General features: G+C 35.4%; 1 protein-coding gene across 5 annotated transcripts in view; it reads left to right on the plus strand.

Moving 5' to 3' along the window:
- The first annotated feature begins 1,644 nt into the window (after positions 1 to 1,644).
- Positions 1,645 to 24,403, plus strand: part of LOC131426933 (uncharacterized) — a 53,104-nt gene continuing 30,345 nt past the window's right edge. For 3 of the 5 annotated variants that reach the window (XM_058589722.1, XM_058589723.1, XM_058589718.1), the window contains exon 1: positions 1,645 to 2,593. The gene's annotated coding sequence lies outside the window, so the exon portion shown is untranslated. Of the gene's footprint in view, positions 2,594 to 2,727; positions 2,933 to 24,403 lie in introns of those variants that run through there. The other 2 variants (XM_058589719.1, XM_058589721.1) reach the window with 2 other exon arrangements.

Below are 24,403 nucleotides of genomic sequence, written 5' to 3' on the forward strand. Positions count from 1 at the left end.
GGCTTACAACATTTGCATACAAAAAGCTCGTTGCTCGACAAACGCTTCTATCAAAACAACTTTTGATATATTCTCATGTTTCACAATGCACTTACCTTTACAAATCCAGCGGAATCGAGCGGATAGTACAAAAAGAACTTCAAAATCCGTCTAGCCATGATTTATCAGGTTCCAAAAAAAACAATCTCTTTACGTATAGATATTTTTCCTGTTCAAGCGGTGCCTAGGTAATGAATTCCAAACCTCATCAACAAGTAATATTTTTAATAAAATCTCTTTTAGTAATCTGCATCAATGTCATGAACAGTTTACATTCAATAGCGGTTTGTGAGTCCCGAAAGAAGCGTATTCAGTAGAGAGAGTGGAAATGCCATATTTATTGCTTCTGTTTCATGATATCTAGTCAATGGAAACCTTTCCGTAAAATGTGGGTATTGAACAAAATTGATTCTAATTGACACGATGGATTTGAAAAAAAAATTATTTTTCGTTTAGACACATTCTTTAGCCTTTTACTTGTTTGCTAAATGAGGTTCCACGAGGTTTTCTCTGTAAATAATTGCAAATAATATCTTCAGTCCCTATTCCTTTTACCAACTGTTTCCCCTACATACAATCTAAGTCAATTAAAAACTAATCACATCCCTTGTTTTGACTGCTCACAATGATTTGCGACCAAAATGGTTTTTAAACAGATCGATTCTCTCTCTCTCGGCCTTTTGCGACGGTTCCATGTGATCAATGTTGATAGAGCGAGCCTCGATCCATGTTTCTCTGTGTATCGTATGCGTAACATTTGGTAGTGCATGGAAACCCCCGAATGCTTCCATAAGTGGCCCTTACACGATCATTAAAAGTGTCATTACTAAGTAATGACACTTCTGCTCAAACGCTCGTCATTACTGCATTACTGTACATCATTACTTTTTAGCATTACACGTTCATTATTAATGATGAGTATTTGTAACTACTCCAGCAATAGCAATATTTTTATTTTCGTTTAGCTGAAAATAAATTTGATTTGCCATTGAAACGTTAAGGTTAATGAAATATTAACAATTTAAATCTACACTTTGTCATTTTTTCGCGTATAGTTCTAAAGATATTCATCACTTCCACAAAAAAATAAGAAGAAGAAATAATGTTGGTAATGATGGAAAATCCACAATTCCATCATTACTGAACTCGTAGACCTTACACGATCATTAAAAGTGCCATTCCTTTTTAGTAATGACACTTTTAATGATCGTGTAAGGGCCGCTATAAAGTTAAAGTTGGCTCCAAGGCTGCTCAAGGTGGAAACGCAGAGAGCGCTTGAGTGAGCAGAAAATGCGATGAGAGATAAAGAGAACTATTAATCAAAGTGACTGACTGAGACCGTCCGCCCTGAGTGCTTACAATACGCATCGCCATCATCAACCAGTCGGAAACATTGACGGGTTGCCATCGTTCTATGACAATGTTGGATGGACTGTAAATGATTTTTATTTTATTCACATTTGGTTTCAATATTCTAAGAAAATGCATGTTTATAATTTGAACATTGACAAAACATTATTTTGATGGACGGTGTGCTCCGCCAACCCTATCAGGAGGGATACGGAGCTTCGGTGATTTGTTTGCGCATACGAAACCTCAGCTCGGTAGGTTAGTTAGTATCGTGACTGCGTTGATAGAGTTCATAAAGGCATCGGCGGTGATCGCGGAAAAGTCGTGTTCTTTCGGGAAAAAAAAACGCACTCGATTCGTGCGATCAGACGGATCATTCACCTGGGTCATCTCATCGGCGGTGTCGGTATTCAACTGTTGCTGCTGTTGCTGGTGGTGCTTAGGTCGTATAACAAAATAAACGGGCTCAAGCCATTGTTGCTGAAGTGTGCTCCACGTTGAGAATCGTTGCCGTAGTACCTCCGTCGCTACGTCGTGGTTTACAAATATCTTGGCAGGTAGTCAATTATGACAGAGTTTGGGATTTTTTGTTTAAATGTGATGGTTTTCATATAGGTACTTGGCGTGTGACTGCGTTTATTGATAACGCTGTTATTTTGCGCCAGTTTGTGATTTGTCGAGTGTGAGAAAAGTGTTCATATCAGTTCTCGTAAATGATTGAAAACGACGGAAAGTGAGCAAATATTTTCGATTGTATTAAGTAAATATGTGCATATCCAAATTTCATCAAATCGCCATTGCTGGTGTTAGTGCTTGAGCTTTCACTTATTGGTAAACTAGTTCTGCCCATGCTAGCCGATGCGTTGCATTTACTGGCCAACGAGTACTACCCAGATAAGCGCTCTATCGTTCGCTTGAAGTATCGGGTAGCACCCTCCTTGACACCTCATCACATATAAGCTAGCCGACTAACATTTGAAAAGATGGTTCAGTGCGAAACAAAAGTGCTGTGACAATAGCTTTGTGAATTTTAACTAGATCATAGATTTTCGATGAGGTGCGCACGACCAAACACATTGTAGAATTTTATTCATCCGATGTGTGCTGACAAAAAGCACTACACTCGAGTGCCAGATTCTTAAATCAACAGACAGATATTAACGACTCACAACGAATAGTCGTGGAAGAGGATTTTGTTTACATGGTAGGTGTCCGATTTGTTATAGTGGCATTAGTATTAAAGTGTGCTCGGTGTATGCGTCTATTTATGCGATGATAGACCACATGATCTGAAAAAAAAAACACTTCAGCTGATTGACATCGGATAGAGACTCATATGATTGATTGTGAAGAGCAGTGTACATCTTTTGGATTGGTTTTAAAATTTTGTTGTTTAGTTCAAGTGCATAAAAGGTATAGAAACTACAGTTTTCCACTCCCACTGCAATCTTCGTGAGAAAACATTAATTTACTTATGAATTATTAATTTTCGAGTTTTCAAAGTTCATCCAATATGCTCAGCAGAATCTTAAATTTTTATGTTGTAAGTGATAGTTTGTATACATTGCTTTTCTTCAATAGCATTACATAAGTAGATTAAGAGCTGATTTTCTGGTGCTTCCGATTATGGAGCATGAAATGTTTATTTGTTCCTTTATTTTAGTGTTTATTTTCACCTTTCGTTGGGATGGCGTCACCTCTTTTAAAATGACATCGATAGCATGATACAGAAACTTAGACTATATTGCCAGTTAATTTTCGTTGTTAATGAATCAAAAACAACTTTTATCAATTTGATCGAAACTTGCTATACGTTTTTAGAAAGGTAAACCATTTGTTTTGCACGGATGGAGATTCAACTCAAGACTGACTTTTAAAAATGGCGTTTGTATTTTTGCATGCACTTTCTTCAAATCATCATAACTCGGAAACTGTAAATTGTACAAAAACGGTGTCCAAAAACAAGTTGTAGGAATTCGATTGAGCACTCTTAATTAATTTACAATTTACCAATACATCAAGTTTTTAATAAAAAATAGTCATTCAGACTCCAAAATATAAATCTACAGATTAAAAGAAAAAAAATTGCATAACCTTTCTTCTAGAAGCAGCCGTTCTCGAGATATTTAGACATGAAAGTAAAAAACACTTGGATTTTTGTTGATTTGCACCGTTTAAACAAGGCAAACATCGCTTTAAAAGGGAATTAATTCTTTTCTAATCCCACAAATGATCTTTAGTATTTTGTTACTGCCAGACTGCCGTAGAATAAATAAAACTAGTCCTGCTCACTTGAGCTTAAACCGGTACCCATGAGGTACAAAAAACCCCAAATGAGTAAAATGTGGTTTTTCCGAAGTGTTTTAAATATTTTTCTTATACGCAAAGTAGAGGAGATCGGGGCTGGTTGGCCGAAGAACAGGTTAGTCGAGTGTTTTTTTTTGAAAACGCTGTTATTCGCAGTGACGACACCTAGGTTTTTTTTTTTGGTTGGAGTAGAAGATCGTTCGTTCTTTTTTCGGCACAGGTGAGTAAATTTCAGTTTCTGTAAATTAATACGTGTAATGCGGATTAATATACATCCGATTCCCAAACCGTCGTGCTATTGGAAAGGGAAGGAGAGAGTGTTCGGTTACTGACACCCTTTTTATTTTAAGCTTATAACTTCTAAATTTTAAGCTTATAACTGCACATTATGGGGTCATATATACATCAATGGAAAGCTAAAGTCTCCAGCTAACAACTGATAAAAATGGAAAAAATATAGGTAAAGACTGCAATTATTCAAAGAGAAAACAGAATTTATTCCTTTCAGAGGCGTTTTGGACAAAAGTCTTCATTACCTGATGGTGACTTCGTCTTGGCTCTCTTGGCCGATGGTTTGGATGGTGGGGCCTTTGGTGTTGATTTGGCCGGTCTTCCACCGGCTTCGCGGGTTTGATTACGTTATTGCAGTCGAATTTGTTGGCTTCTTATCCACTAAGCATTAATCAGCGCATTAAAGTTTATTTTCCTTGACTTGGCTGATTTGTTTGAAGTCGCCATGGCTAACAGAACCAGCGATCTAATGTTTTTACTTATATTATATCGCCAGAAAGGTTATACAATAAGTTTAGCGAGGTAATACAATAAGTTTAGCTACCAAAAACAGAAAAATCGTGCCAATTTTTAAAAGTCTGTAAATTCTGACGAATGGCTGCAAATAATCAAAGTTTTAAATGTCTGTAAAAATTCTTCAAACGAAAAATAGTTTGCAGGTTAACTAAGAAATTTGATAATTTACAGACAAATTCTGCATCTGCATCTCTGCATATCACTGACAATTTTTCTCGATTTGCGAAAATTTTGATAGCATCCGGTATTAAATCCCGATATAAATCTTTTTCGATTGATTTTCTTCAATTTATGTTGATTTTCACGCAATTAAGGGCTGAGGCCAGTGTGTTTTAAGGTTATTTAGAGGGCTATTTTCACGCTTCAAATCTGATTTTCTCAGAAACGGTGACAAATATCAAAAAACCCAAGTATCTCTAATAAAATTAGTTTAGATTATTCTGTGAAAATTTAATTGACTTTAGCAGTCGGGAAAGTCTTTTTTCTGAAGGAAGAATTGCATAGCTGAAAACGCCGTCTTTCAACTTGTTCATGAAATATCTCGCTTTCAAAAGCATGGATCAAAAATCTATCCTGACAATTTCTAGATAATTCAATTTAGATGCGATTAGTGCATAAAAACATATATGTTGTCGCAATAAAAATAAAGTGAATGATATTTTTGTGAAGGTAAGTCGATTTCTATGGCTGCGCCATTTTTCCTGGTCTTGTTGCCTTGTAACGTAACGAAACATGAGAGAGAAATAAAATCGGCTCAGCAAGGCTGCCAAACAAGCGATAGCTTTATTGGATTTTATGTGATATAGTCAAACTTGTAACCGAAAATATTAAAACTTTCTAGGCCACCCGGCCCATCGAGAGTCACATATGCAAGTGATCATGAAGAGAAATGTAATACGCAAAGCGTGACTTGTGGTTATACGCGACCTACTTACCTCAGCACTTAAAATTTATTTTGAGCGCAGCAAAAAGTAGAAGCGTCTGTTTGTTTTGATAGTCTGCACAAAAAAAAAACGTGCTGCTGTAACACACACACACACACACACACACACACACACACACACACACACACACACACACACACACACACACACACACACACACACACACACACACACACACACACACACACACACACATACACACACACAGATGACATTTGTCGAAATGACGCTCTCTGCTTTCGGTCAACAAAAGTTACCTTACCTTACCCTAATAAAAACTTTACAAAATGGCATATTGATTTCCAGTATAACCTTACTTTCATTGTTGTTAATCATTATTGTAAGAAATAAAAGATTAGAACCATTAATGGTTGGAAATTGTCGATAAAAAAGATGATTCCAATAATTTATGAATCAAAACTTTTATAGCATTCAGAATTCCTGACGGGATTTGTCGCAGATTGACCCAAACCCGAACAAAACTCGTTCATTAGTATAGAATCTGCTGCAAATATAGGCCAATCTGGAAACGTCAGACCTCCCCTCAGGCGAGTATGCGAACTGATTCGGAGTAGCGTCAAAGTCATTAATCGCAAATTGAACCAAATTTTGACCGATTCCTCAATAAAAGCAGTATTGGAGGAGGAGAAAATGAAACGTACGTCCTTTTGAACAACCAGTCTGAGTCGAATTGGTGTTTGCATCCGTGCAAAATCAATGTTTTGTCATACTGAAAATGCGTGCAAAGTTTCATTCGAATCGGAATGCGTCATATGGGTAATTAGTGTGAAATACCTAATAGTGTAAAACAAAAATATTCTGCTGTTCAAGTAAACAAACGCAAAGCTCAGCTGATTCTTTTTCAAAACAATTCAGTTGTTTTCTGAATTTAAACTAGTCTTCAACAATCACATTTTCGTTTAAAATGTATGGAATCAGTTTGTTGTGTCTACACACTAAATTTAAAAAAAAAATGTCAGCAACAATTTTTTCTGTTTCAGTTTTTTCGGGATGTATTTGCTGAAATTCCTTTAGCAAAATTCACTGAAATTCGGCAATAATAATATAATCTGTAGATAAGCTGATCGAATGAAGTTAAGCTGGAGATCTCAATTCCCATGAGGTTTTTCGGTATTGAAGAAAAAACAAGCTTCGAGAATTTAGTTTCGTTAAATCAGTATTTTATTAGGTCCATTTTGGTTAGCTTCATGTGTTCGATAATTTTGCCACAAGAAGGGAGAACGTTTCTCCAATGGAAATCCAACAAAATTTGTTCGCGCGCTTCCAAGTAATCAATTTACGGATGAGAGGGTATAAACCAGTTGTCCTATGTTCGAACCCCGACCTGGAAAGATGTCAGTAGAATCGTAGCACTAGCCATGCAATGGTTCTGTACACTCTGAATCGGCTGCGAAGTCTGTTGAAACAGAAGGTCAAATACCACTACAGGAATGTAATACCAAGGCTTTGTTTTGCTAGGGTATAATTTTACTTAAGAAGCACACAAAGTTCATGAATAGTACTCTAAGCAGCCAGTTTTAAAAGTAAAACAATGGAATATGCTACTCATCGTTAGGGCGAATTTTTTAAGTAGCGAAAATGTTCACTCGAGTCTTGTTCTATACTTTCAAGCTCCCTAAATTTTTACTGTGGAACTTACGATTGATTGAACTTCGAAACAATTGATCACCTATTTTTTGGGAGAAACGGATATTTCGCAATTGTTTCGTTGCAGCAACCTACAATCATAAACACGGAATGTACAGAAAAAAAGCAGCTAATGAACAATCATTCTCCATCACAACACTTGAGACGAACAGTCGAATAGGTGACAGTAGTGCACCACTCACTTTGAACTTATGCAAATTAAACATTTACACAGGTTTTATGAATTTCACACTTCGTCCAATGTTTTGTACCGAACCAATCAAATATTAAATCAATTTCGCGCTAGACAAGTTTTCAAGTTCGCATGGTTTTGGTTTCATTTGCTGGATAGAGCACACATCCAAGCACGACAAGTTGATCGAGTGAATCCCATAGAAGACAAAGAAAAATATCCCACCTCGAAGGGTTCTCCAAACAAGCTATCACTTGTTGAATGAAAAAGCAGCGTGATTACTCATTGGCAGTGCGCAGTACCATAAACAGTTTATCACGTGATGATCGGAGTAAATGCATTCGCGTGCACTCGGATACCTCGTCAATGCTTTCCGTAATTAAATCGAAACAATTTATACTCATCGCGTGGTCTCTGAAGCATTGATAGTAAACACAAAACAATCTAGACTACGAGCAGAACTCCGGCACATACGTCATTCGAAAACGTCCGGCGGAGGGAGAAGTTCTCCTATGCTCGCAAAATAATGAGGGAAAACGCGATTTAATGGCATCTTGAATGTAACGGTCAATAATAACTAAGGGTGTAATGATTCCATAACATCAGCACAAAATCGAAGGCCAAATAGAACAATTTAGCATTGGGACATGCTTTCACCGTAGTTTCAATTTATAGTACCTTCCTATGCGATGCACGTAAATCACAGGCTATTGGCTAAATTAATCATCCAGTCTCAACTACGTCAAACGCGTAGTGCTCTGAACCGCATGAAGCTGTTTTGAAGATGAACGCGCAGTGATCGTTTTTTTTTAATTTTTTTTTGTAACCAGGTTTGTTCACATAGCTTTTCACATTGCTTTTATGTTACTTAGCACCACTAAAGAAGATGATTGCTAAGAAATGCGAAGAATGGTTATTCCAATCACCCTATTCTAGAGAAATATTACCCGGGTAGGTGTAAATAGCAAACAAAGGTCAAAATAATAACAAATTTTACCATCATATCTTGGCTTGATGTTTCTGTGTTGTCAGAGCAATACTTGATATTTTCGTGATATTTCATCAAGGGATCAAGACATTGTACAATATCTGTTCAAAATCAAAATTAGTTATAATATCTTATTTCGTTATTGATGAGCTATTTCAATTTCATTAAGTAAATTGACCCAGTAGTTTTATCTTTAAATAAAATACCATTTAATAAACTGCATCAGAATCAGATAAGAGAAATACTTAAGATATTACTCTATTCTTAATGCTAGAATACAAAACAATAAACAAATTCATCTTCTATAAATATTTTGTTCTTGGTTTGATATTACAATGCCAGAAGTTTTTATTTTGTTGCTATTTTCTCATGCAGGCTTTGTTATGATTTTTGATATTTTAACTCTTATTTCAAACTAAATAATGTTAATTTCTACCATTGAGATGTTTGATTTTAATGACAGAATTTGATATTGGTTTGCAAATCACTTCTACCCGGGTAAAATTTTGAAATTCATTTTTCCTACTAGATCATTTGTTCGTGGAGTAAATAAATCATCGAATTCCAACCATCGTCAAAATTGATAGCGTGAACAAACGAATTCAAGGTGGGAATGATTTAAATTTCGGACTAAATATAACCGTCGTTATCCACTAATCAAACACGCCTCAGATTGTTGTTTTAATTCCCGCATTTCTTCACGTTGTTTGTTTTATATACTTTTGTACCGCACGTTCGGAGTTCTCAACTTGGAGGAGACCGACTTGCGATCATGGGAAACATATCCTAGTTTACGATTATAATGGAATGAGAATATCACTACTGAATTGGGAAATTCCTGGACTGACTCTATTCTGTAGTAGATTATGTTAGTCTTACTTTGATGTACCCTAACGAAATTTAGTGTGCAGTATGAAACGTTCCGCACTTTGGAAATACAACATTTTCTCTTGGGAATCTATTGGAAGGGTATCTGCTGTTAGTAGTTTGGGTGTACTTTTAGATTTGCATTTTTCGTTCAGAGATTTTTATTCCTATATTATAGCACAGAAATCGTGGCTTTATCATTAGAATTGTTAGACTATCCTGGAGATAATTGACGCTTTTGTATAGGTACTCATTCCACCATCCAGTTTAAATCCCGAAAAACTTACTTTTAGACTTAATATGTTAATATCTTTACAAAGAGGCATGCAAGTCTACTTCTAATCATTTCACTGCACGGGGCTGAAATAATATGGTAACGTGCCACTTGAGCCAATTAGTTCTGCACATTTATTTTCGGATTTTCAGTTCGGTAATGTTTTTGCGGAAAAAATCATCACTTTTATCACTTTCATAAAAATTGACGTATTCCGCATATTTTTTTCCGAAATTTGGTGGTCTAAAATACATGTACCGAAAACTTTTTTTGTAATTTTGTATCGAACAGTTTGCGCTTTGAAATAATTCGGTAAATTCGACAGAAATTGTACGGAACGATCAGCAGTTTATCAACTTTTAACGAATCTTTCGGTAAAAATTGCCGATTCCAATTGTTATACGCAAACACCTAGCACGCCATTATGTATTTTAGTTGAATTTTAGCAAAGTGACTAAGTTGAAGTCAATTTTGAACAAAGTTCAATGTCTGGATGCTTCGTTATTCTAACTATTCAGTAAGTAATATAATTCTTTCTACAACATTTCATCTTAACAATGCTTTATGGTGTTTAACTGTAAAAGCCACCTTGCAGATAAACTGTTTGGAATAGGAACGCTTACAACTGGGGAATGTTTTCGACGAAGTTTTAATTTTACAGAAAAATATTTATATATCAAATAAATAACAAAATGCATTTGAATTTCAATTGTTTTTGTGTGTGGTTTCAGAAATTTCAAACATCAAAGTAAATATTCAATATTGATTTCATACTGTACTGAACTGTACGGACGGCAGCACATTTAATATATCATGTCAATTGTATGGGTGCCATATGATTTGTTTGGGAAATGTGAGAGCTGGATATCTTGTTAATATGAAGTCTTTGGTAAGAGTTAAGTCTTTGAAAGCAGGCATCACACACTTAATGTTCTTTACCGAACTTTTACCGACTTTTACTCAGCTGAACGTACCGCAAACAGTTCAGTTACTTTATTTATCGACGAACGTTCCGTAAAACTGAAGTTTGTTCGAGCTGTCATTTTTCACTATACTGATCAGTAATTTGTGATGAGGGTTCGGTAACATTCCCCAGTTGTAAGCGTTCCTATTCCAAACAGTTTATCTGCAAGGTGGCTTTTACAGTTAAACACAATAAAGCACTGGCACAACAATCCGAAGCAATACAGAATGTCGCCCTTTACTGGAATTAAGTGATCGCGCCAACAAATAGCTCCACCATCAGTTTTATAAATTACATTTGAAAATCTGGACTTATTTCGGGAAAAGAGTCATCAACCTGAAATAACATAGATTTAATACAAATTTAAATATAATTTATATAATTAAATTAATAGTGATTGCGGATATGTAAAGAGACATGTCGTCCAAGCCTTTCTACATAACCGAAAACTGCCTTCCGACAGAAACAAAACAAGTGATTGCATCCATTTATTGTTAAGATGAAATGTTGTAGAAAGAATTATATTACTTACTAAATAGTTAGAATAACGAAGCATGCAAGAAATTTTCTTCGTAAAATATGGTAACCCGGTTGTTTGGATCGACTTGAATAACACATCTTTTTGTTACACATACGATTCTTTTTAATGGTGTATATTGTCGCTTAATAAAATTAGAGCAATCTCATTCAATAGGTAAATACTGCATTACACACATAGAATGTTTTGTAGAATACGGTAACTTTTTACCGAATTTTCAACAGTTGAACGATCGATAATTTGTTCGGTAAAAGAACTGATTACTGAGTGTTCGGTAATGACGATTTAGTTGAACTGCCAAACAACTACCGAACAGTTCAAACATTTTTTATTTGATTAGATTAGAAGGCTTTTCGGATTGCATAAAAAAACATTTTTTCCTTTTACTGTTGTGGTTTTTTTTTATTTTGGATTTGTTTATTTTTACATATTATTCACAGAATCGAATAAAGAACATTAGAACCGTTGCCTAATATAGATCCAAAATAGAGTATGTTTTTTACCGTCCTCAGCGACTATTCAGATTTACCGTATCAATTGTATTTGTATTTACATAATTCTTAGCATAAGCATTAGAGACCGCCCGTTTGTTGCTACTCCGTTATTTATCAGAACCAATAAAGTTTGCAAAATGTTTTTTTTTAAACAACTTGCTAAGGAATAGCACGTATTTTCACAGTGTGTAAACTACATTGCTCTCTACATGCTGATCAATACCGACGCCGGCCACGTCTGAATGCAGATCTTGTAGATTTTCACGCATTCCATATAAATATGATAACACCAACAATGATATGCAGATGGCGTTTCGATCGTTTGAAATCATTTAATTTTGAGTAGTGAATTCGCAGTTTCCGTTGTTTAAACATATTTTAATTTCGCAGCAATATCCAATAAATTACATTTTTAACAATTTTCACTAATCAACATACACTTGCCACAGCTGCACTATAATTCAAAATAACTGTTTCACCAATTACTTTACTATAAGTTGTTTGATACACATTCTTCTTCACTTCTGAGTGGCATCACCTAACATGAGGTGACGCACAGTTAATTTTCGTTTATTCTCCAAATTCGGGTAATTATTGTAAAAATAAATTCATGTACCGAAAAAAACCAATCAATGAACTGCCGATGGACCAAGTTCACCTTTTGACAGCTATCAGTGGTTTGTTTACATATCTATTAAATTTTCTATCGTGACGTCACAAATGAACAAGAATTCAACCATGCTGTTTACAAACAAGTTAAAACAAAATCGAGAAACACATCTCAAACAATCATCTTTACACTTCACAACTAGCCATTTTTATTCAATAAATCTCTGAAACGAATCGTTAACAAAACTCTATTTTAGCTGTCAAATGATGTGCATTCAGTGAATTTTGTGAGGATATGACATGTTTGTGAAAAACCTAATAGCGCATGATTTCGTGAAACCGGTGCCGCTCTATCCCAGCTCTCAGGATTTGAGGCTTCATAAAATAAACCCATTTCAATAAACACACCGAGTGTTTACTGGGTGTTGATGACAACCGATAGTCATAAGTCATATTGGATTAATCCGGAACAAAATTATTAACCCTTATTCTTCTGTGCACATAAAGCAAATAAATTTAATGCTGGGAAAATATAATAAATCATTCAATGAAATTTGTATTCTGATAGATGGTACTTTAATGTTTCGAAAATAATTTGAAATGTAGTATAACTTACGATCTTCTAAGAAACTGTAATTTTCGTAAGATACTTGCAACAATATATTTTTGTTTAGTAGTAATGACTCTAAATTAAGCGAAACAGAAGTTAAATAAAATAATATATGAGTTTGTATTAAAAAACTTTCGAGCCATACCATAATTAAAATGAGGAAATTTTTTATCGTTGAACCTTTAATCGATTAACTTATGTTATAACAGCCGAAAATGATGCATTTACTCGTTGTTCTGGAGAGGTCAAAACTCAGCCATGCGAGAAATGGCAAACGGATTTTAATCTTTATTTTACTGTAAATTTCATTCCATAAACAACAGATATAATATTCGATTGCTGCATCATGTGGGTGCATTTTTTTAGGTACTGACTATGCTCTGTAGGAAAACATGGGCCATTCGGTTTTGTTTTATTTCCTTTTTTACCTTCATGCTCCGAAATTGCCCAATTGTCCTCGTACGAAGCGTGGTGGTAGAGATGTTTTTAATGGCACATTATTATTTAATAAGCGTTAATATTTATGATATTTATTCCCGACAGTACGAAACCCTTTCTGCATTTTGCTGTGTGTTTTCCGGTAAATCAGTGCAATGTTGAAATGGTTGCTATATTTTTTGATTAATCGTCGTTTCCATGATTTTCGGCGAGCGCCATGAAACGCAATATTTAAAACTGTGATGTGGTTTGAAGTAATTTCGACATTTCGATCAGTGTCAACGTTACTACCCCATTAACCGATGAGATTCACTTATAAAAATACAGCAATGATTGCTAATTTGTGGTTGGATTGCATTTCTGGCTAGTTGCAAGTAGAAATGAATTGCATTAAACGTCGTACGTATGACCGAGATGTATGCCATGTACGCAATAGTACGAGTGTCAGTTTGCTTCTAATGATCGATTTGATTATTTGAAGAAACCTAAAAAAGTGCATGTGTTTCACTGGTCAAACTCAATTCGCCAAATATGCGCTAATGTCAAGCGAAACCGTTTGTTTCAGCCCACTTAAAAATACTAAGCAATTGAAGTCTCAATTTTGAAACTTTCTTTGTTCTATAACATAGTCTCTATTGGTCAATCTATTGCAATGTTTTTAAAACGACTTGCTTTGAGAGAGCTCGCGTCCGGTGTTGAAAATTTAATTGTTATTTTGAACGAAGTCAGGGTAAGTTTGATCAGTATCTAACGAGGAGAACAGATTGAAAAAATGACAAGCGAATGGAGGGTGAGTTGTTTACTGCAGCTGGTGTACTTTGTTCTATAGGGGATGATGATGAATTCGTTGAAGGGGATGCTTCATTGTTGTTGGTGGCTGTCACAGGTGTACTGGGGTTGGTTGGGGTTGGTGTGAAGGAAGTACCGTTGTCCTTTGGTGTAGTTGTCTCTTTGTTAAGTTTATCACATGGCTTACCGTAGTGAACAGCTTTTTGGCAATATTGACATGTGGTCATCTGATTGTCATAGGTAGCAAGTGATTTGCACGGGATTCTTGTATACTGACCGAAAGTCACATAAGAAGGTATAGGCCTCTTCAAGCGCATGCGTAACAAACGTACGCCATTTAGAATACCGGGGAAAAAGTTCTTCCACTTTTCTTTTTTGATAGAGAGAATCTCTTCGTCCTGGGGCATAGTTTTGCGAATATAAGGATCGAAGACGCTTAAGTGAAGATCATGCACACGCACTTCTATAGCACTATCTTCATATATACTGGAATGTTGTACTTGATATTTTCACACATTATTATTGTCTTTAGCGAATTGAATTGCATCCAACTCTTTATAGAATCTTATTGCATTGAAGTAAATGCACACGTTTAATGGCAAGATGCATTTGCTCCTTAAGCAAACCTTCAAGTTCTCGTATCGAAGGTCGAATTTTGCACTGTCTGAAGTCAACAACAATTATATTCTTTCGTGTCGGCGGTAGCTTTTGTTCGTTTGGTTTACTCGTTTAGAGGTCGTTCTATTGTTCACTACACAATACTGTCCCGATCATAAGCGGTTTTGTTTTATCGACTGACTAGGATGAGATGAGAAAGCGAACTGCTTTTGTTCAGTTGGTTCTTTCATTTCGAGATCGTTCTATTGTACCACTACACTCACTACACCCACTGCACTTGATTTTTTCCGTCCTTAACGTAAGCGGTTTTGTTTTATCGACTGACTTGGATGAGATGTGAAAGCGAACTGATTTTTCATTTGTTTTAGTCTCTTTTACTGCCTATGGCCAGAAATAGTGATGGAGAAATATAATTTCTTGTGCTACCGTCCCGCTGCTGTGACCACTTCAGACATAATAAAGTTGAAGTGCGTAAAATGATTCGCACTACCCGTCATGATGCGTGAACTGCTCCAGAAAGAATGATGAAAAATTTTCAACCTTTAGCTTTTATGTCCACGTAGTTTGCTGGTTGTCCTAATAACGTGTTCTGATTGGCTCGTGAAAACATGGGTCTATTCAAATTGATTTTTTAATAGTGTAGTATTGGAAAATATTTCTACTTTTACTATGCATATTAAAGTTAATAGTTTTCGAATGAATTGATGGTTGAAACATATAAATCCATCAACAGATGAAACCCGACGTTCAAACTTATGACAGTAACTGTTTTTGAAATAGTAAGGAATTTTTAATGTCAAAAGTGTCGAGAATTGTGTTTTAATACTTCGATCATGAGAAACACTATTTAGAAAATTCAAAAAGGAAGATTTCGGTTTCAGCGACGCCGCGAGCTCCGGCAAGGGAACATTATTGGATGACAGCCACACGCGAACATAACGACAGCTTTCAGAGGCACTGGGAGTTCAACTGCAAGCAATTTCTAAAGACTCGGACAGAAAATAATGAATGCGGCTGACTCGCCAGACCTAGCCCCATTCGGCTACCATCGCTTTGTCTCACCTCGTGGAAGCGGTCAATTTTACTGACTATGTATCCACAAATTTCCTGAAATATGGCCAATATGAAAATGTGTAGAAAGAGATGTATAATATTTCAGGTATGCAACATATGGTTCGGCATACAATTCTCAGCTTCAGTTGAGTTAGGCACATTCGGTAAAGAAATGACACAGGTTTGCTTCCATTCTTGTGAAAAAAACTCCTTGTCTCAAAGATTCGTGTATAATGCTTAGTAATTTATCATTGATCACGTTGAATGCCGAAATCGATACATTGTTTCTTTTTCGTTCCAAAATACAGATTAGTCTGATCCATACCGTGAGGAAGCGCTGATTTGCGTATGCGCATTTCTGTCAGCTGATTCATTAAGTACTCAAAAGGTAGGTGCTCATTATCCATCTTCATGTACGCTTTGTCGTCCATGTGGGTGGTGAACGATTCACATTTCGTACGAACCTCATTGTAGACATTCACTGGAACGTTTGTGGCTATTAGACTCGGTTTCACTGTACAGTTTGGCCGCTTACTGGTCGGCAAAGAGCTCAAACCTTTCTCGAAACCGAATCATTCTGACTCCAAAGCAGCTTTGACTAGTAATACATTTCTTGGCGACATCATACACCAACAGCTCTGGGTTTGCCGCTAGAACAACCTTCTCCGTCCCTCCGAGTACTGAAATTACCACCAATCATATTTGTTTTATCCTCATCGGTAATAATCAAAAGCTAGTTTCTAAAAATTTAGAAGAAAATGACAGTCGCTACTATTTGGTGAGTGGTAAACTCCTCCGAAGACCCCAGCAAATCCAGTCATCATTATTTCTATGACAAAAAACTAGTTGTAATCGAAACTCTTACATGAAATGGCAGTGCTCTGGAGCTGGTTACCACCCAACATCGATACTCCTTCAGTATGAGCAGATCGTGAGATGCAAATTAAAGTCTGGAATTGCGAATTCGTTGGTATCTGAAGTAGCGGTCAATTGCGTCTCCGTAATTTACTATGGATCCATACGCTCGATCAGAAGCTTCTACTAATCAAAGTGCGTTGGAAGTCCAGTAATGTCAGAATATAATACTTCACGTGGATTCGTTTGCTATGCAGTGTAATCAACTTGCTCACAATCGTTCAATTATTCAGCTCAATTTAGTCTTTAGAATACGTTGTCACCGGGTAAAAATTGATGCAGTACTAACCATTAAATGAAAACATGAAAATCATCATGCATAATTAATATTTGTAATAAATATATGCACACCTTTACTTAACAGTTATGATGTATTATCATTATCCATGCGGTACGCATACCCGCATATGTTTGTTTGATTATTTTGCGGTGTCGGATGTGGGTCACCTTCCACTGCCAGTACAAATAGACTCCCATGTGTTTCAACTGTCAGCTCGGCAGAAGGTTTCAGTAGGGTATCCCGTTCACATCCGCATATCAATGCCGACCCGAGCAACCATTAAACATGGGAAAAATAATCCACCAAATTATGGTACAGAACAGCCCATGCAGACATGAAACTTTTTGGTCGGTTGCTCTTACGGTAAACTGCAGCTCTCTTCTCACGTGAACCGAACGTAATGTGCAATGCATCCCAAATGAATACTTGGTAGGCATGTTGGTAGCTGTGTTGCAAATTGAGCAATAAATAAACAAAATATCTGTGTTCTTGTTTTAGCAGGTCGGCATAATACTGGGGACATGTCTGGGAAGGGCTGGCATGCCCTTTTGATGTGAGCTAATTTTCCAGTTAATGGTTAAATATATTATGGTGCGATATCAAAGTGAGAAATTATTACGTTAAAACTAGGTACATATTACAATGAAACCGAATCGAGGGTGAATGTTGGTGCAGTTTTCAAACGAGAGTAACCTTTGCCAACTGATGATAGGAAGCTTCTCGTTGCGTTTTATGTGATAAGACAGAAAAAGTATCTGTTGTTGGATTGTTTTTATTATTCGGCATCGCTGACTTCTGATTCAGATTTGGGAAGCATTGTTATTATTCGTCTGAATGTTTATGTTGTTTTATTCCTTATTTGAAATATGAAATTTAGAATATTTTTCAGATTTCAAATCATTCTGCTTTATATTTCTGGTTGGAACAACTCAGATAACCAAAGAAAACCAGTTCAGTCTGAAATGCTTTTTTTTGGTGCAATATTGAGTGGTCTATATGAAATCACCTATTACCGATGTAGTGTCAATTGGTTAAGAAAATTGATGTTTCGTGTCGTCGAAGTTCTAATGAATGACGAATGAGAAATGCGTTAAAAATAGAATCTTAACACTGTGTATTATTTCCTGAGATTGTCTGAAGTAAGTGCTAATAGAGGAGAAGAAGATCTATATGTTTGAGTTGCAACACATAAAAGTGATAATAGATCTTAAACCGAATGATCGATGTTTTCTACGTTTTCTTTATTTCACTAGTAGAGAAGTAAGCTATCACGTCTTCCTTTCTTTCGTTCCAAACTTGTAGATGTCTTTCAGTCTTCCGGTTCAGAAAAGCATTCGGATAATATGTGTTATAAATGGACTCTCGTTAAGATGCGTTAAAGGGCGATCGTATTACATTTGAGTCTATGCCAGTTCCCGTTTTTATATAAGTAGGAAGAAATTTTCAACTTCAAGCCTCAATTAAGTACATTTTATTAAATAGTCAGTGTGGTCTCGCCGGTAGTGCTGGGCCTAGAGAAAGTTACCGGACTTACAAAAATTCGGCCGGACCGCAGTAACATAGACTACTCCTGAAGATTCATACGACTAAATTCGTTGAAACGTAAAATAATCAAAAAGAAAATGTTCTCTTCTAAAACAAGACTCGAACTTGACAACGTTCTCCAATCTCTGGAATCTTTCCACCATATCACTATCCTAAATTGCATTTAAACAAAACTCGACTGAAAAGGGTGTTGTACGTTTATATTTCTGATGGTCGATGTCGGTTTAATAATACCATGTGCCCTTCTTCCCTTATGTACCTATGTATATCCAATAATTTATACATTTTCGTTTTTATCGTTCTTCCGGTAAAGATATAGGACATAATAAATTAAACTGCTAGAACTAGGTTGGATTCATCATTACATTTTTGTTTACTATGAATCGAGCGCATCTTAACTTCATCTGCAACTGTTCTTCAATTTTCTTTGCTAGGATTCGTTAGGATCAACACACTACTGTGGGTAAAAAGTAGTAGGACTTTTGAATTATATTTGGAGCGGAAACCTTGTTCGTCGAAATTTTTTTTCTGCGTTGGTAAGACTGTCAGTGACATCTGTGTTAAGTGTCACGTCAAAATATTCATTAGTGTTTAGTATACATCTGTATTTCTGAAGTATTAAAAGTGCAATCGGCGATTTTTACAATGAGTGAAATAATTCAACAAAAAAGTTCCATAAAATTTTGAGTGCGGAATCGAAATTACTGGTGCCGAAACGTTCAGAATGTTGCAAAGGCTTTCGGTGATAATTGTAAATCGCGAGCAAGTGTTTTTGATTGGTACAAGGGTCGAGAACCGGTCACGTCAAAGCAGATCAAAAATCAAGGTAATGTTGACAATTTTCTTTGATTATCGAGGTGTGGTGAGCTCCGTATTCCTTCCGGCCGGCCAATCTGTCAACAAGGAATACTATTTGAGTGTTATGCGTCATTTGCGTGAAGATATTTGTAAAAAGAGGCTGAATTTTGAAGACTATACTGGAAATTGACTTCAACAACTGTTTCGAGAATTGGAAAAAACGTTGGCACAATTGTATTTGCCCCATTTACTTTGAAGGGGACAATATAGGTTTGGAAGAATAAATATAAATAAGGCATAAATATAATAAATAAAGCATTTTGAAATTATGAACAAAGTCTTAATATTTTTTACCCACAGTTCCACTTAAGTTCAGCAGAAAAATGACAAGTATGTCAGAGTGAATTCGATGCGTTGCGAAGCGACTACTGACCGATCGCATCACACTCACTCTGACATACATATCATTTTCCTGCTGAACTTGAATGGACGGAGCCTTGCCGCGCGACTCCGTGCGATCTGTCAAGTTTCGCATCGCTTCGCTTCGCGTCGCGTGTCGCTTCTTCTCTGGCTTCACCCTTACAGCCTTTCTAGTAGGCTTTTAAACATCAGCATTAAATTGAAATTGAAAAATTGGAAGACCGGAACGTTTCTGGATGGCATGAAACTGACTTCATTTTATATCGCTCTTGTAGCTAAGTTTGAAGTCCAAAAGTGACAACCGCAGTGGGGTTCCTTCATTGACATTCTATCAGGTGGAAAATCAGGTAACATAATTTAATTTTGATCAAGACTTTGATTTTCAAAGGCATGTTGAAAAAAAGATTATTGTTTTTGAGTAATTTTATCGAAATGTTATACAACATATTTGATTTCACAATTAGATTATTCCCTGCTTCTCGAAAGGTTTTAAACATTCCTTAAAAAGTGTAAATAATAGAGTGTAATAAATTCCCAAGAACGACTTCAGCATCAGGATTTTATATTCGCGGCATAACATGGAAAGCAGAAAAAAGCAACTCTCTTTAATCGCAATTTTTTATGACTCTAATTTACTGCTGGGCGAAAGATGCTTCCTAGGTGGTAACCCTAGTAATAATATGACAGAATAATATGACTTAATACTATAAAGTATTCGATGTTAAGCCATGTTCGCATGGATAAGAACATAGTTTGCTTGTATGTTTTTATCCTGTTTGCTCTTTTTATAGTTTTTGCGCTTTATATTGAACACAAAATAAAAGTAAAGCAAAGCTCTTGTCAGTGCAGTATAACATCATTTCATTAAATTACTGCAGTAAACTCCACACTCTAACACACACAACGTACGCTGACGTACCGAATGGGCAACATTCTTTTCTCAATTCGTTTCTCTTTCAATTAAATATGACAACAAAAGACAATTGAATGAGAAGGGCTATGGTGAAAGTGAATGGCCATAAATTTCATTTCCTTCAAACAATAGTCGATTGAAAATTAAATCTTACCGACTTCATGAATTCTTTCGGGTTGTTTGGCAAAGTGATCACCAAGTAGCAATTCGCCTACAGAGGCGCATCGAGTTGCCCGGCAATCGCTTATGTGTTCTTACACTCAGGCAAAATGAGTAGTGAGGCTTTTTATTGGAATTCCAATTTTCGTGACTTTATAAGGCGGTCTTATGATTCGCATACGATATTCTTGTGGCTTAAAACTATACGAAATCATTATGAAATTCCATCTATCTAGCACCGGTGATTTTTAGCGAATTTTCACTTGTATGCTTTAACACAGCTTTTTTTTTTAAAAAAAAGCTTAACACATGGATCAATAAGTCCCGAGACTAACAATGGAAACAACATTTTTTTGCAATTTTTTTTTATTCATCAACATAATCACCTTTTAGGGTGATACAATGGTTCCAACGTTTTTCCAAATTTTCAATACCATGTTTATAAAAAAAATTATCTTTCGCTTCAAAATAAGCTTCAGTTTCAGCGATGACCTCCTCATTTGAGCCAAATCTTTTTCCCTGGAGCATTTTTTTAAGATCATTTGTGTCGGTACGACCACGTTTAAACTCGGCGAACCACCGACAAATCGTTGCTTTTGATGAACAAGAGTCCGGATAACATTTTTCAATCCATTGTTTCGCTTGCACGGTGTTTTTACCCATTAAAAACAATGTTGTATCAAAACACGAAACTCGGTTTTTTCCATTTTTTAAACAAACTACAAAACGACTTTACTCCAACCTCGATAACTCAGCTGTTTCTGGTCGGATCGACCTAAAATTTTGACCCGTTTCAAGCAAAGTACTAAACTCTAGAAAGACGTGGTTACTGGTTTACTACGAGCGCCATCTCTGCTTTAGTCTCGGGACTTATTGATCCATGTGTTATACTAGTTTGGATGTCTGTTCTCTGTGATTAAGCTAAGATTTGGCCCTTATTTGTCATTATTGTGAAATTTGAGTGAGCCGATTTTTACTTTTTTTTGTAAGTAGTCACACTGGCAGCAGTCCCTTGTTTCAGTTTTACACTGGATTCTTGATAAGATTTGCTTCTATAAACTTCTATTTTGAATCAAAATTCGTAAATAAATTTGATCATCAACTAGCCAGACCAACAAATCGGAATAATGTCGATATCAATCTTGATGATTTCCTCCCTGTTTTTGCGTCATCATCCATACGGAAGTTGGGATTTTTAACATCCAAATTTGGAAACTGCTTGAAAATTTGATACGTAGGGTAACGGCTCCCTATTTCATCTGAGCTCCTATTTCCATCTCATCCCTTCACCTCATAACTTTGAACATGAATAATATTTTAAAACCTACCTGAACCAAACTGTGAAATGTTTTAAAATGATTATAAAAGCTATTGTCACACTTTCTTATTTAAAGAAATGATTTTAAGTTCTTCGGTTATCGTTTTTTTTCATTTCAAATATACTCACTTTTCAATTTAGGACACATTTTCGTCTCAAGATTTACAGTTCGTCATGTTTCTGATTATCTACTAATCGATTCGTCTCAAAACATGATCACTTTTTCGCACAATTACACTACCATTGAATGCTGGATGACTTCATAATTAGTAATGTTCACTTGCTGCTTGTTTAATTAACGATTTAATACTTCAAAAACTACCCGACAAACAATAAAAATCTTTAAAAATATGAGATGAAAGTTTTTCACTTAGTTCACTTGATTGCCCTTTGTTTTCATCTCATTTGGTTTCGCAAAGTTGCCAAGTTATCTCATAATGTTACAAAACAAAAATTGTTTTTCTTCTTCAAAATCTCATCAAAAAGTATGTTTTTTTGTATCCGTGACATTAGTTTAATTATATTATTGATATTAATATTTCAATAAAACTGTTTTGGCTTCGAATATTACCAGGAAGAGCATGTTAAATACTAATGAAATAACCATCGTGGCAAATCTAGTAGCACTGGTTTCATTCCGCTATACGTCAACATAACGCTGTGAAGTGTGTGTGTTTCATCAGCTGTGCACAGAGATGCCAGATATTTTCATAGAAAATATGTATTACGTTGCATAGAAACTCTATATCTGGTCTATCTGTTTCCACTAATAAAATGATGTTAAATCTGTTTTTACTAATAAAATCTGTTAACATCATTTTATTAGTGAGAACAGATAGACCAGATATAGACTTTCTATGCAACGTAATACATATTCTATAAAAATATATGGCTTCAAATAGTTCAAATTGGTTCCAAATTTTAATATAAATGTTTGTCAGTGTTCATAATCAATTATCTACATAAAAGATTTCCACTTTAACATGTGATTTGTCCGTTGATTTATAAACTTTTAAAGAATCACTGCAATCAAATACTAATAGATACTCAGAAAGAAAAGTCTAATTTTTAACTTCTTTCTATGAACTTGTACAAATCTGTTTAAAATTTAGGAAATCTTTACAAAATCGGTACTTCGATTTAAACCAGTATGCGAACTCAAAAATCTATACAATACATATAAATCTGTATAAATGGCATCTCTGGCTATACACTTTGTTTTAAGAAGGGCTAATGAATAAATAGTAACAATCACAGTTTTGTTTTTATTTAAAGTTCACCAAATTAACTTTTCAGTAAAATTTTAAATTTAAAGCGAAAGGTAACGGAAACGACTGAAAAAATTTTAAACGTTGAAATGATTTCAAACTGGTTCTAAAAATATCGTATATTGTCTCATAGTTGGCATTAGGCCGTTTCTAAGAAGAATTCTGACATTTTGAACCTGAGAGTGTAATAGTGGAATATTTCATTTTGATTGCTGTCGCCATTGCTAATTTATTGAATGAATAAAGGATCAACGATAGGATGGATAAAAATCCATTGAAATGAAATTAGGAGCAGAGTAGTGAACATTTCATAAGTGTTTTTTGCTGTTTTATGAACATTATTTTAATTTCCAAGGAATGTGAATCAAATCTCAATGTAGAGCAAGGCGAATGAAGCAGTAATATGAAATAGTTATAGTGATTTTAGTGGCTAAATCGAGGTTTGAAGGCGACGTCCTTACAAATGAGATGAAATAGGGAGCCCTTACCCTACATTGTAAACAAAAGTTACTATTTTACAACAATGAAAACTGATTAGAAGTTCTACTATTCTATTTTACTAGGATATTATGTTTTTAAGGTATGAACGACTTCAATATTTTATCTTTAAAACATAGTGGAGGAGATACAAAAACTTGTGCATTAGCGTGTCCCTTAGAGAGAAATGAAAAAAGTCCTGCATACACTGCATACATACATACACACATATAAACATCATAACATTGAGTTACTATTTCTATTCTAATAGATTTTAACTAGGGTTAATGAACTAATAGTCATCTTATTAGTAAAGTTATATTGTTAATTTACCGATTACTCGACTTCCAATCAATGAATTATGATAAAACCTAATACAATATCTTTGCTTCGGTTTTGTGAAGTTATACCGCAGAAAAAGTAGTTCGAAAATTGTTCAATACTGATATTATAGCGACGCGAAAACTCGAAGCGAATACTTCTAATTTATCTCACTCTAGAAGTCAATCTATCAAACAGAAACAACAGATCTCACTCTAACTAATGGTTTTGGTATATGAGATGACTAATGGAGGTGAGATAAAGGGGGTACCGTAACCCTACTTTTATCTCTACTATTGGTCGATCGTTAGTCCTGAGCTGAAACGGTGGCCTTTATTACCGTTCTTGCATGAACTTCCTCTTAAATTTCACTCACACATCAACTCTCCCATCAGACATCCTTACAAAATAAATTGGATGAACATCGTTTGACAGCTATAAGTGGTTTGCTCACATGTTC

This window comes from Malaya genurostris, chromosome 2 (genome assembly GCF_030247185.1).
Source record: "Malaya genurostris strain Urasoe2022 chromosome 2, Malgen_1.1, whole genome shotgun sequence".
In the NCBI taxonomy this organism is placed as follows: Eukaryota; Metazoa; Arthropoda; class Insecta; order Diptera; family Culicidae; genus Malaya; species Malaya genurostris.